The sequence below is a fragment of the Myodes glareolus genome, chromosome 11 (assembly GCF_982192425.1).
Source record: "Myodes glareolus chromosome 11, mMyoGla1.1, whole genome shotgun sequence".
Lineage (NCBI taxonomy): Eukaryota > Metazoa > Chordata > Mammalia > Rodentia > Cricetidae > Myodes > Myodes glareolus.
In genome coordinates, this window is record NC_142036.1 from 15,645,717 (window position 1) to 15,658,895 (window position 13,179).

Sequence of the window (13,179 nt, forward strand, 5' to 3'; positions counted from 1 at the left end):
ATGAGCAAACTGACTGGCTGATTGTTTAGACACTGGTGTCTCTGCGTCTGGTCAGTCAGAATTAGTTCCCTGAGCTACAATCAACTCTTTATGGACTAGAACTTTGTGTTTCTGAGTAATAAGCCATTGAGGGGACTAAGGTAGAGCCAGCTTTGAGGGGCCATCTGGTTGGTGAGCTGCTCCACCCCCCTTTATGACATCTGTCTCTCAGCTTTTAAGGCTGCACAGTTACTTCAGTTGCTATCTCTTGCTTGAGGAGGAGCTCGAGGGCACAAGCCTCATTTTCCTTTTGGCATACTAGCCTGTCACCTCAGTGTGCACAGAGAACAGGCGGCCAGAGCTGCCGGAAAGGAGTGAGTAGTATCTGGTAAGTACAGAAGCCTTGATTGCCTTAAGGACCAGCTCCCTAAACCACAGCTTTTTAAGCCCCCATGTTATGTCAAGCATAACAGCGTGAAGAGCATGAAAAGTTTGGCAACAATAAAAGGCATGATCGCTAAATGACCAAAAATGAATTCAAAATCCCATGTGTAGTGACTTGGAAGTGTTTCTACAACACTTGCCCTTGGTGCAGTGCACATCTTCACTGCAGCCTTGGTTCCGAACTTGACATATGCACATTCTCTCACACACTGTCATACCATGCAATGCCAACAAAACTTCCTGAGTCACCTCTGCCCAGATTTAAAAGCATCGTGACTTATGAGAGGCAGTATTTTTACTGTAAATACAAACTTACTGCTCTTATAGAAACAATGGTTTGATTCTGGCAAAGGCTTTTAGTATTTTCCTACCATCATTCATCATGTGACAAAGTGAGTGTATATGTGTTCAATGTTTTATTTCTTATTTATTTTGAGACAGCATCTCACTATGAAGCCCTGCTGGGCCTGGAACTCATAGAGATCCACCTGCCTCTTTGACTTATGAGTACTGGGATTGAATGTGTATACAATCACACCTGTCTAGAATGTTTTATTTATTTTTTAATAATATTTGGGGTTAGTTAGATGGCTCTAAAGGTACTTCCTGCAAAGACAGATGGCCAGAGTTTGACCCCAGCCTCAACGGTAGCAGGAGATAACTGAGTTCCATATGAAAATGTGCACTGTAGCACATGCTGGCCCCCAGGAAAGTAACTAAATGTAATCTTAAAAATTAAAAGCTGCCGTTTGAATAAAGACTTTAGCATAAAAAAAATTAAAAAAAAATAAAAACTGCCATTTGACTACAAGGGAATCTGTCTTTAAAAAAAAAGGCTGAATATGGTAATCTCAGCACTGGGTGTGTGTAGAGGCAGATCTCTGTGAGTTCAAGGACAGCCTGGTCTACAGAGTTCCCAGGCACCCTGGGCTACACAAAGAAACCTTATCTATAATAATAATAATAAAAAAAAACAATAATAAAAACATAATAATGATATAATTGGGTTGCTTGTATTTCCTAAAGAACTTCGAAGTGAATTGTGGCTTGAGAATAGGACAGAATTTCCAACAGTTTTTGAATTGCCCTAAACATATTTATGCTATTTTAATTTATGTAAAGTAACATTCTTAGCAGGCGTTGGTGTCACACACTTTTAATCTCAGCACCTGGGAGGCAGAGGCAGGCGGATCTCTGTGAGTTCGAGGCCAGCCTAGTCTACGAGTGCTAGTTTCAGGACAGGCTCCAAAGCTACAGAGAAACCCTGTCTCAAAACAAACAAACAAACAAAAAAGTAGCACTCTTAGGTATCAAGTCGAAATTTCAATCATCAAAAAAAAAAAAAAAGTCAATGATACTCTGTCTCAGGACATCAAATATTTGGCTAAGATTTAGTTCTTTATGCAAAAATAAATGAGCAAGGGCTAGAGAGATGGCTCAGTGGTTAAGAGCACTGTCTGCTCTTCCAGAGGTCATGAGTTCAGTTCCAGCAGCCATATGGTGACTCACAACCATCTGTAATGATATCTGGCGCCCTCTTCTGGTGTGTGGGCATAGATGCAGGCAGAATATTGTATACATAATAAATAAATCTTTAAAAAAAATAAATAAATGAACAATCCACTTAATTAGTATGCAAACTTGCTTTTTTTCTTTACCTTTACCTTTTATGTATTTGATGTGTGTGTGTGTGTGTGCCTGCTTAGTGAACACCTCACTGATGCTTTTCCCTTTCAAGCCTCTGATCCTCTCAGCCTTCCTAATGCTGAGACCCTCTAATACCATTCTTCATGTTGTAGTAACCTCCCCAACCATAACATTATTTCATTGCTACTTCATAACTGTAATTTTGCCATTGTTATGAATTGTGTTTGATACGTAGGGAATCTGATAAGCTACCCCCAGGGTTGACCTACAGGTTGAGAACTGCTGCTCTAGCAGGATGCCTCCTGCTTTTCTGACATGCCTGCTCAACCCTCCCCATTCCACATCTGCTGGAAGTACATCGCTTCATTAGGGCTTTCCATGCCCCTGCTACTTATTAGTCCTAGCAGTCTGAGGTCAGGGACCTTGTTTTTGTTTTCTTCAAGGCAGGGTTACTTCATGTAACAGCTCTGGCTGTCCTGGAACTCGCTTTGTAGACCAGGCTGACCTCAAACTCACAGAGATCCAACCAGTAGCCTCTGTGTCTGAGTGCTGATTAAAGACGTGCACCACTGCCTGGTCAAGGGATCTTGTTTTTAAGAACAAAATAGTCTGGTTTGGTGAATAGTCTGGTTTGGGAAGTCCTAGAGCAGACACAGGAGTGTCTGGGGAAAGAGGAGCATGCAGGTAATGTGGTACCCTCCTCCTGCAAAGCAGAGTTCTGACTGCATTCTGTCTGCAATTCCTGGAAAGAGAAGAAGTGGAGAATGGTGTGAGTCAGCTCGGCTTCTCTCCCACACGGATGCTGGGGCTTCAGGAGTGAGAACGTTGCATTGTTGTCTCAGGTTCCTGGCATGATAGCTGCCGCACACTGGGCCTGGTACAACCTCAGGTACATGGTTCCTGGACTGAATCCCCACCCCCACATGCTGTGTGGACACAGGATGCTCTGTGGAGGTGCTGCACAAAGCTTGTTCTGCCTGAGTCCCTGGGATTGCTATTTTCTTCTGGGCTGGCAGTTACCCGCAAGCCTCTGTGAGGGAGTACCACCACTGTCCGCCCTCCTCTTTTCTTCCTCATTTCTAGTCAGTTGTGAATGTGGTGATTTGCCCACCCAGATCCCCAATGATCTGTGGGCAGTGGATTACCAGGACACACCCCTAGGAGTATGTTTCATTAGATTCTTTGTGCTGAGTTAGGGCTACCTGGGGTTTAGGAGTCATCTGTATGGATACTAAGTACCAATATGTGTGGCTAGGATTTGTGTGTGTGTTCTGTTTGCATGTGAGTGTGCAGATACATGGGGAGGTCAGAAGCAGATGGGTGACTTCATTACTTGAATTGAGAGGAAGTCTCTCTTTCTTTTTTTAAGAATTATTTATTTAGTATACAGAGTGTGTTTGGCTGTATATATGTCTGTTGAAGGTCAGTTATGAGCTGCCATGTGGGTGCTGGGAATTGAACCTGAATCCTTTGGAAGAGCAGTCAGAGCTCTTAACCACTGAGCCATCTCTCCAGCCCTGAGAGGGAGTCTCTTATTGAACTGGAATCTTACTGTTTCTGCTACTGACCAGTCACCAGCTCTCAGTATCTGCCTATCTTTGCCTTCTAATGCTGGGGTTACAGGCACATACAGCCTGAGATCACACTCCAGTCCTGATGCTTGCATAGCAAGCACTCACTTAACCACTGAGCCTCTCCAGCCTCTAGGATTCATTCATTTCTTGAAATAAAGCTCCTCTGTTTATCTTTGTGGGACCTGTTTTTTGGGGGGCAAAAGCTTATTAAAACACAGGTTGGGGGCTAGCAAGACAGCTCAGTGGCAGAAGCATCTTAGGCTTGCTGCAACTGAGTTCAGGTCTAGTGCCTGCATATTTGAAGCAGGAAGCAGAATCTCTCAAGTTGTCCTCCGACCTTCACAGGCACACTGTAATGTGCGCATGCCCATACATACTACTAGACAAATGTAATTTTAAAAGATTTTTAAGTCGGCTGGGTTGTGGTGGAGCACACCTTTAATCCCAGCACTAGAGAGGCAGAGGCAGGAGAATCTTTCTGAGTTCCAGGTCAGCTTGGTTTACAGAGTGATAGAATGTGCCAGGGCTACACAGAAAAATACTGTCTCAAAAAATTAATGTCTGTATGTGTGTGTGCATGCATGTGTGCGTGTTTTAAGTCAGTGTTTTGGGCCTTGCAGAGGAGAGGATTTTTTTCTTAGTCAGAACATATTTCTGGTGGTTTCCCAGATGTTTCAGGTGCCATACATCCAAGGACTGCACTCTGCATAAAAGCTCAGTGTTCATTTGCTTTGGATCCCCCCAAACAGAGCTTTCCCCAGAGCTTTCTTTCTAGGTATTTCTGGGCAGTCAGTCTGCAAAGGAAATCGATGAAGATTTCTGTGACCAAATGAGTATGTTGTGGAAGCCGTCCCCAGGTCCAGCAGTACAGAGTGGGAATGGTTTATGCTGATCACACCTGTTGGTTAGAATCAGAGTGACCTGAGGTGCTCATTGGTCACCATACCCAGCGAGGGACTTGTGCACATTCCCCCTTCACCTCACAGAGACTATTGCTCATGGAGACGACTTAGCATACACTGTGTGAGACTCAGGTATCCTGACACCCAGCTTCTGGTTCTTCTTACTGTATAGGAACCAGTAAACCTGCTTGGTGCATCCAGGTTCTTGCAGTTTGATTCTCTCCCCTTACTCTTGATTTGATTGTTCTGATATTCTGTTTCAGACGGGTCAGGGGGGCGGCAGAGTCTGAGTGCAGTGCTGGGAGGGAAGCCTTGGAAGCCTGTGCCTCACGGTATAGATCTGTGAAGGTGCGTTTTCCTCCAGACTACTACTGATTGTCACTCATCAGCCACTGTGCATCCTGTCCAGGGATATGCACTGGACACTAGAGATTCAGTAGGAGCCATTGGGAGCCAACATTTTAGAGATTATGAGATTGGGTTGGAGAGATGATTCGGCAGTTAAGAGTACATGTTGCTCTTGCAGAGGACCTGGATTTGGTTCCCAGCATCCAGATGGTGGCTCACCACCATCCTTAACTCTATTTCTAGGGAGTCCAATGCCTTTTCCAGACTCTAATAAAGAGCAATGAAGGCATTTGGTGCATTACATGCTGGCAAAACACCAAAACATATAAGATTAAAAAGTCTTAAAAAATTAGGAAAATGTTACTTACATATCTGGGTTTCTGGCACTTGAAAAGCAGGAAGTTTTGGCACACTGGAATTCTCATAAGACAACTTGTGTAGAGTCTTGTCTCAGCCAGATGATCAAAGCCTAGCTTAGGGCCTGACTTTCATGCATGAGCACCATTGTCCCTCCATCCAGGCGAGCATGAGTGCTGACCAGGCATGTTTGCGCACTGTCCTTATCCAAGTGTACATTTGTACCACACCTGTCCCATCATTCACTCTGGCTTAATTTACCTCTGTTCATCTTATTCATCTCAGCCACACATTTACACGTCCTCCTAGGTCTAGCTGTAGAGAATTTGAACGTTCAGCATACTGTGTTGTCTTTGTCTTCCTATAATGAAGTCACGGAGGCAGGCTAACCTTTTTTTAGGGATCTATTTATCTTGCAGTGTTGGGAAGTGAAAGTCCAAACTCAGGCATGCATCCCAGCATTATGGAGGCAGCGTGTAAGAGAGCACACACATGTTGCGATTGACAGATTGCGTCTCTGAGCAGGAGACTAAGGAGCCTGGGCACTGTATTCGTGTCCTTTTCTAACGCTGTGATAAAAAGCAACAAAAGCACCTTGAAGAACGAAGGGCTTGTTTTGACTCACAGTTGCAGGACACAGGCCATCCTGGTAGGGCAGACATGACCACAGGAGCTTAGTACATTTAGTCTACAGTCTGGAAGAAGAGAGCAATGAATGCTTGTTAGCTCAGCACACTTTCCTAGTTGTACACAGTCCAGAAGTCCAACCCAGGAAATAGTGCTACTCCCAGTGGGTGGGTCTCATCCTTTTTGTTGTGGTTGTGTTGTTTTGGAGGGGTATGTTTTGAGACAGGGTTTCTCTGTGTAACAGCTCGGGTTGTCCTGGAACTCACTTTGTAGACCAGGCTGGCCTTAAACTCACAAAGATCCACCTGCCTCTGCCTCCTGAGTGCTGGGATCAAAGATGTGTACCACCACTGCCTAGTGTGTCTCATTTTATTAATCCAAGGAAGATAACTTTCCAACAAGCATGCCCAGAGGCTTGTTTCCAGGTGAGTTTATATCTCATCATGTTGACAGTTAGGACTGAGCATCACAGGTAACAAAGCACCACATAGTGCTAGAATTAAGACATCAGAAATTTATTTTCTCAGGCCGGAGCTGCCACAGATCAGTGCTAAGTGCTTGCTGCTTTTTTGGGTCTTGGATCTCAAGGGCAAACTGTCTGTCCTGCTTGCAGTGTACGCCAACAGCTTCGGTGGTGTTCCTTGCTTGTATTTGCAAAGCTCTAATCTTTATAAAACTGTGTTTTGTTTATTTGCTTATCACACACATACATTCACATTGTAGAATATTTTAAGGTGTGTTATTTTTGTTTATGCTCTGGAACATTTGTTTAGTGATGGAAAGATGTGTTGCTTTTGTTTCTGCTGCGTTTGTTTACCTCAGGGAAACTGTGATTCTTTGCCTGTATGAAACACCTGATGGTCTAATAAAGTGCTGAATGGCCAATAGCAAGGCAGGAGCAAGGGTAGGCTGGGCTGGCAGGCAGAGAGAATAAAGAGGAGAAGAAATGAGAAAGAGGAGGAGCAACGAGAGAAGGAAAGGCGGACACTAGGGGCCACCCAGCCACCTGGTCAGCCATGGAGTAAGAGTGAAAGATATGCAGAAGTAAGGAAAGGAAAAAGCCCAGAGGCGGAAGGTAGTCAGGATAAGTTAAGAAACGCTTAGCAAGCCAAGGCCAGGAATTCATAACTATAAGCCTCCATGTGTAATTTATTTGGGAGCTAGTGGTGGGCCCCCCAAAAATCCAAAAGAGTAAAACATCACACACACACACACACACACACACACACACACACACACACAGAGCTTTAAGTGGAGGTTAGAGGACAATTTGAGGGTGTTATTTCTCTCCTTTCACTATGTGGACCCTGGGATCAAACTTGGGTCATTAGGTTTGGTGGCAAGTCCCTTTATCCGATGAGCCATTGTGCTGACCTACAAAAGCTATTATTCTTCCTCCTCCTCTTCCTCCTCCTCCTCCTCCTCCTCTTCTTCTTCTCCTTTTCTTCTTCTTTAAGACAGTCTCACTATGTGACCCTGGCTGGCTTGGAACTTACAGAGAGCCACCTTCCTCTACCTCCCAAGTGCTAGGGTTAATGGCATGCACCAGCACACCCCAATGATGCTATATACCTAAAGTCCTAGCACAAAGCAGGAAGAGGAAGGATTGAGACTGTAAGGCCAGCCTGGGCCACAAAGCAAGACCGTTTAAAAAAGATTAAATTATTGACAAGCTGTCTGCCATCTCCACTTTTGTTGTCACAGTTGGTGTGTCCTCGTGTGTGTCCTCACGTGGTATTCTCTCCACGTGAGCCAGTCTGCACTCATCCCTTAGAGAATGGGTTAAAGACTCATCCCTTGAAGGATGTACTATATTTCTTGTTTGTATAAAGTTAAAAACACAATCAGCCTAAAATTTACAAGGCCTTTATTCATCAGCCCCTGGGGAGCTATAGTGGCCATTGCCTCAGGGGCTGCTCACATTTGTCAAGCTTTCATGCCAAGTCTGGTAGGCTCAACGCTTCACAAACACCCCCTCTCCCCGCGCCCGGTCCTCTTAGGCATCATTCTGTAACTCTGAACAGACTAGGAAACTGAAGCACAGAGATGTAATGAAGCTTGACCAGGGTCACTGGTGGAGGCAAACTCGGTCTGAATAAAGCAGGTAGCTGAGTCTAAAGATGAAGCTTGGCAAACTGCGTTCTATTTCCCATCACACCTCCTGCTTCTGGTAATGGCAGCAGGGAGGTACCCTCTGATGTGGGGCTCAGGAGCTGGAGTCTGGATCTCATTTCCAAGTGCCCTTGTGAGGTTGAACAATCCTCTTCTGGATTATGCATTCTCCCAGGGTCATACTGAAGGTTTGCTGCCCTGCCTGGCCAGGGCTGCTGTTTTTAAAACTTCCTCTTTGAGTTGATTTCTGTGTGTCTGTGATATTCTCTAGTAGATGGAAGAACCTTTCAGAAACCATAACAACATGCTCTAAATAGCCTTTATTTTTTGGTACAGATCTGAGTAAATATAGCAAGTACCAGATGGACTGTGGAATTCTTAAGGAAAGAGTGGATTCATTTTGAGTTTTCTTAAATTAGGTGAGCTCCCACATCCAGCTCTCCCAATGTGACATTCTGTGCTATTGAACTTGGGAAGTGGAGCCCAGATATTCTGAGCTTTATATACCAGAAGCCCCTGCTCCAAGCTCCTGCTTGGGTTAGTTCGTAAGACTGTGTAGGTGTGCCACCGTGCGTGTGTGGAAGCCAGAGGGCAACTTCTGAAAGTTCATTTTCCTCTTCCACCTTGTGGGACCTGGGGATGGAACTTAGGTCAACAGACCTGGTGGTAGGTGCCTTTCCTCTCTGAGATATCTCTCCAGCCCCATTACAGCAGATTTCAGCACATGCTTTTCCTGCCTTAAAATCCCAGTTGATTGTAAAGTCATGACAGGCTGCATGTCCTTAGCGGGTTATCGCCAAAGCACACTGTCATGCTAAGAAATAACGACAAACTCTGTAGGACTCGTTCAGCTGAAATTTCTAAAACAGCAAACTTGCAGAGTAGACACAGTGGTGATCAGGGCCAGGGAATGGACATGGAACTGTCCTTTAATGTTTCAGAGCATTGGTTTACAAAATGAAGAGAGGTTCTGGAAATGGAGGTGGTGATTGCTGTGTAACAGTTAACAAGGCAAATGTGATGATCTGTGCAGGTGTGTGTTATGTGTCTCTGCATCTCTGTATATCACAATCAAAAGCTTTACAGCAATGGCTCATGACTGCATCCACATCTGTACAAATGATGGTAGCTACATAAAGCTCATCTTCTGGGCTGGAGAGATGGCTCAGAGGTTAAAAGCACTGACTGTTCTCCCAGAGGTCCTGAGTTCAATTCCCAGTAACTACATGGTGGCTCATGGCCATCTATAATGAGATCGGATGTCAACACTGTATACATAATAAATAAACAAGTAAATCTAAAATAAGCTCATCTTCCTGCAGGTCCTATGTACAGTGTAAATATTATTTGTATGGAATTTGCTTTCTGTTTTTTGTGTTTGTGTTCCTTGGCAAACAGCAGCACATTTAACTCTAAGCTCTAAGATTGTGAAGATTCCTTGTTAGCACTTGGAGCTATTGTCATCCAGTCCATGGGGGGATGGTAATACTCTACAGTAATAAAAATTGTTTTAGCCGGGCGATGGTGGCACACTCCTTTAATCCCATCACTTGGGAGACAGAGGCAGGCGGATCTCTATGAGTTTGAGGCCTGCCTGGTCTACAGGGAGAGTTCCAGAACAGGCTCCAAAGCTACACAAAGGAACCCTGTCTTGAAAACCTAAACAAAAAACAAAAACAAAGCAAAACAAAACAAAAAATTGTTTTAAAGCCACAAAATTTGGTCTGAAGAGATGGCTCAGTGGTTGAAAGTATTTGTTACTCTTGTAGAAGACCAGGGAGGGTTCAATTTCCAGTACCCACCCATGGTGGCTTATAACCATCTGTGATCCTAGTTCAAGAGGATCAAGCATGCATGTGGTGCACATATATACAAACAGGCAAAGCATTCATACACATAAAGTAAAACTAAAATTTAAAAAATTTTCAAATTTTCTCAATTCACACATTGAGATCAGCTCTAGTGGTTTAAATGAGGAATGTCTGCCATGCTTATGAACGTCAACTCTTGGTGTCACCCCCCACATTGGCACTGTTGTTTGTGGAGGCTGTGGAACCTTTAGGTGGTGGAGCCTTGCTCTCTGGGGGTGGGCTTTTGGTGTTTGTAGCCTGGCCCCACTTCCAGTTGGAACACCGCTTCCTGAGATGTGATCTCTCTGCTTTCTACTCCTACTGCTGTGCCTTCCCTGCCATTATGGATGTCTGGCCTTCTGGAACTATAAGTAAAAATAAACTCTTAATAGCCTTTGGTCATGGAAATTGATTACAGCAACGGAAGGTGGCTAGGAGCTGAGACATCAGTCTTCAGCAAGGTTTCCGTGAAGGTGGATGCAGCTGAACACTGAGACCATATCTTGCTGTATTCTGTGTTTACCTCACTCAAACTCACCTGCTTTTTTCTATGCCAGGTGAAGCTTGTGTTCTTTCCTTAGTCTAAGTTTGGCCTTGGGTAGTGCCCCCGAGCCTGTCCATTGCATCATATCAGGAACTGCGTGTGGGCAAACTGATTCGTAATGAGAACAGTCCGAAGACATAATGGTCTTCATTATTGAGAACTGCAAAGCTGAGAAACATCTTGTGCCTTGGCAGTCACGATCAGATGTGCTTGATTGGCTACAGCCAACTGTGAGAAGGCACCCATCACTCTGTGTTCACTCAGAAAACATCTCTAGACCAACTTCTTAGCAAGATGGCTCTCCCCCCGCCCTTCTGAAATGGTTTCTCTGTGCAACCCTGGAACTTTCTCGAGGTTAAAGGCCTGTGCCATCACTACCTGGCTGGCAAGATGGCTCTTTAGGGGTGAGAATCCCTGCTGTCATCATCAGTCAGTTTATTGCAAGATAGAGTTCTGTCTCCGTCAGAACCTTGCTGCTGCTACTTGGCTTCCATCATGGCGAGCAGTCCCAGCTCCTTGGAGAGCGGGTGTCATGAGTCAAGTCCGTCAAGGTCTGCACAGGAGCTATCAGCGTGAGACAGACTGGGGCAGCAGGACAGGTGCCAGGGACTCTGGAATATTGGAGGACGAACTTAAAAGCATTACACTTGCCAGGGCACCGTAGCATTCTCTGGTAATCCCAACACTTGGGAGACTGATGGAGGAGGACAGTGGGTCCACGGCTAGCTGGGCTGCACAGGAAGACTGTCTAAAAGCATCTAACTGTACATGACATTATATTCAATTAATGAAGATAAACCCGCAGATGAAAAATGCACACAGACAAAACAAGACAGGTAGTGTCTACTGGTGAGTACCAGCCTGCAGTTTCTGCTGTGAGATGGGAAATGAGTGTCTGGAAGGGGCACAGGGGCCTTTAGTCCCAACTCCTACTTTTCAGAAGTGAAACATGAGTAAGAGGCAGCCTGTTGAGCCGGGACTGGTGGAGAATCTCAATTTGGATAATCCAAGGAGACTCTGCCTCACTGCCGGCTAGAAATATCCCTCCCTAGATTAAAAAAAAAAAAAGCCTCCCAAGTTCGAATTTCAATCTTTTTAAAACATTATTTTATTTCATTGTACTGTCTATCATGAATCGGATACATTTCTATTTTAATAACAGCTGCCACTTCTCAACTAAACTGCGAGCTTGTGTTTGGCAGAAACTTTGATACACATACTGTGTGTGCCTGCTAGCTCTTTAGAATTGTATTTATTTCCATTTTCTTCCTTTCCTTTTCTTTTTTTTCTTCAAATTAGGGTTTGTCTGTGTAGCCCTGGCTGTCCTTCTCTGAGGACCAGGCTGGCCTCAAACTCACAGAGACCTGCCTACCTCTGCCTCCAGATTGCTAGGATCAAGACGTGCTCCACCACTGTCCAGCTATAATTTTTAAAAGAAGCTGTCCAGGGTCTGGAGTCTGGGTGCCGGAGGACAGCAGGTGCTGCGCTGAGGCCTGCAATGTGAAGTTTTCTGGACCGGGTTTGGTGGTGTGGATCCAGGAAGCACTCCTCAGCAAGACTAGGGCTTTGAAGATACTTTTGAACCCGAAGGGAGTTAGACAGTGTGTGTGAGGCATCACCACATTTTGTCTGGATGCAAACCAAACAGGGTTCTTTAAAGTTTTCTGGCCCAGACACCTTGGTGTGGTATATGATTGCCCAGGAACTCACCTGGGCAGAGAGCAGTCTCCATGGTCACTTGTAGAGGCCTGAGTGTCCTGCACTGGATGATATGAGCTAAGCTTGGGACAGCAGGCAGGTGACAAGGCTGAGAGTCAGAGCCAGTGGTTGTAGTACATGGGAAAGGCGGGTGTGAGCCCACATACCTCCATCAGGTTTGAATTTACAGGCAATGGTATGCCAGCTCTTGTGTTAGGACAGGGTCACTCGATGCTATAAATGGCATCGCCCTCCATGTCTCTCATTTTCACACCGCACTCACCTTCTAATGGTTGCTCTGCCCGGAAGAGGAGGAGTTGCTAGATCAGTTTCCCTTGTCGGTAGCGTCCAGGACCTCCAGCCAGAAGACTCTCCATTTTGCATATGAAAAATAATTGTGACAACTACTCATTTGAATTGTGGTACTTAGAGGCCAGTGGGTTTGTGTGAGCTGCTTCTGGCGATGGGCTGAGCTGAGCCTTTAAAGCGCTGGTGGTTTTGTCCTGAGGCTTGAGTCTGGGCTGAGTTCTGTGTACCGCGAGAGAGCCTCTAGTGGGGAGCACTTATCTTCTCATGACAAACACATCTGATACTCTCAGCAGCCCAGAAAACACTCATATCAAAGCCACACATGCCGGAGAAGGCATAGGCAGGAGAGGGGAGGTCTTTTGGTGCTGAGTGTGTATGAATAGACATTTTGTCCATCTGTCAGCCTGCCAGCTTCCATGCAGCCTCCTCTGATGAATGTAGCATGTAACATGCTCACTTCGTTGATGGCATTTCCAGTTCTGCTTAGTAGCCTGGAGCTGAGTATCTGTCCCAGATCTCAGAGGGCTCGGGTGGCTTTCCTTGTCTAAATGTTAGCATCTTTTTCTCCCTCTACCTCCTAGTGCAGGATTAAAGCATGCTCCACCACACACCATGGAGAGGCTTTTAGGTTCAACCTTTATGTTGGGAATAGTTTATACAGTGGCACATAGTCGGGGCTCATTTTCACTGTAAGGTTTGCTCTTTGAAGTATGAAACCTATTCTTTGCAACATGTTAAGGTGCAGGAAGCTTGGGGTAGAATTTTGTAAGCACCTATTTTGTGTGTTC

At 45.1% G+C, this 13,179-nt stretch overlaps 1 long non-coding RNA gene across 1 annotated transcript; it reads right to left on the bottom strand.

The window, feature by feature from the left end:
* Window positions 1-7,728: 7,728 nt before the first annotated feature.
* Window positions 7,729-12,681, bottom strand: LOC125398517 (uncharacterized). The gene is made up of 2 exons (XR_007231444.3): window positions 12,366-12,681; window positions 7,729-10,995 (listed from the first exon to the last, which is right to left on the bottom strand). It is a non-coding gene; the product is annotated as an uncharacterized LOC125398517 (long non-coding RNA).
* Window positions 12,682-13,179: the final 498 nt, after the last annotated feature.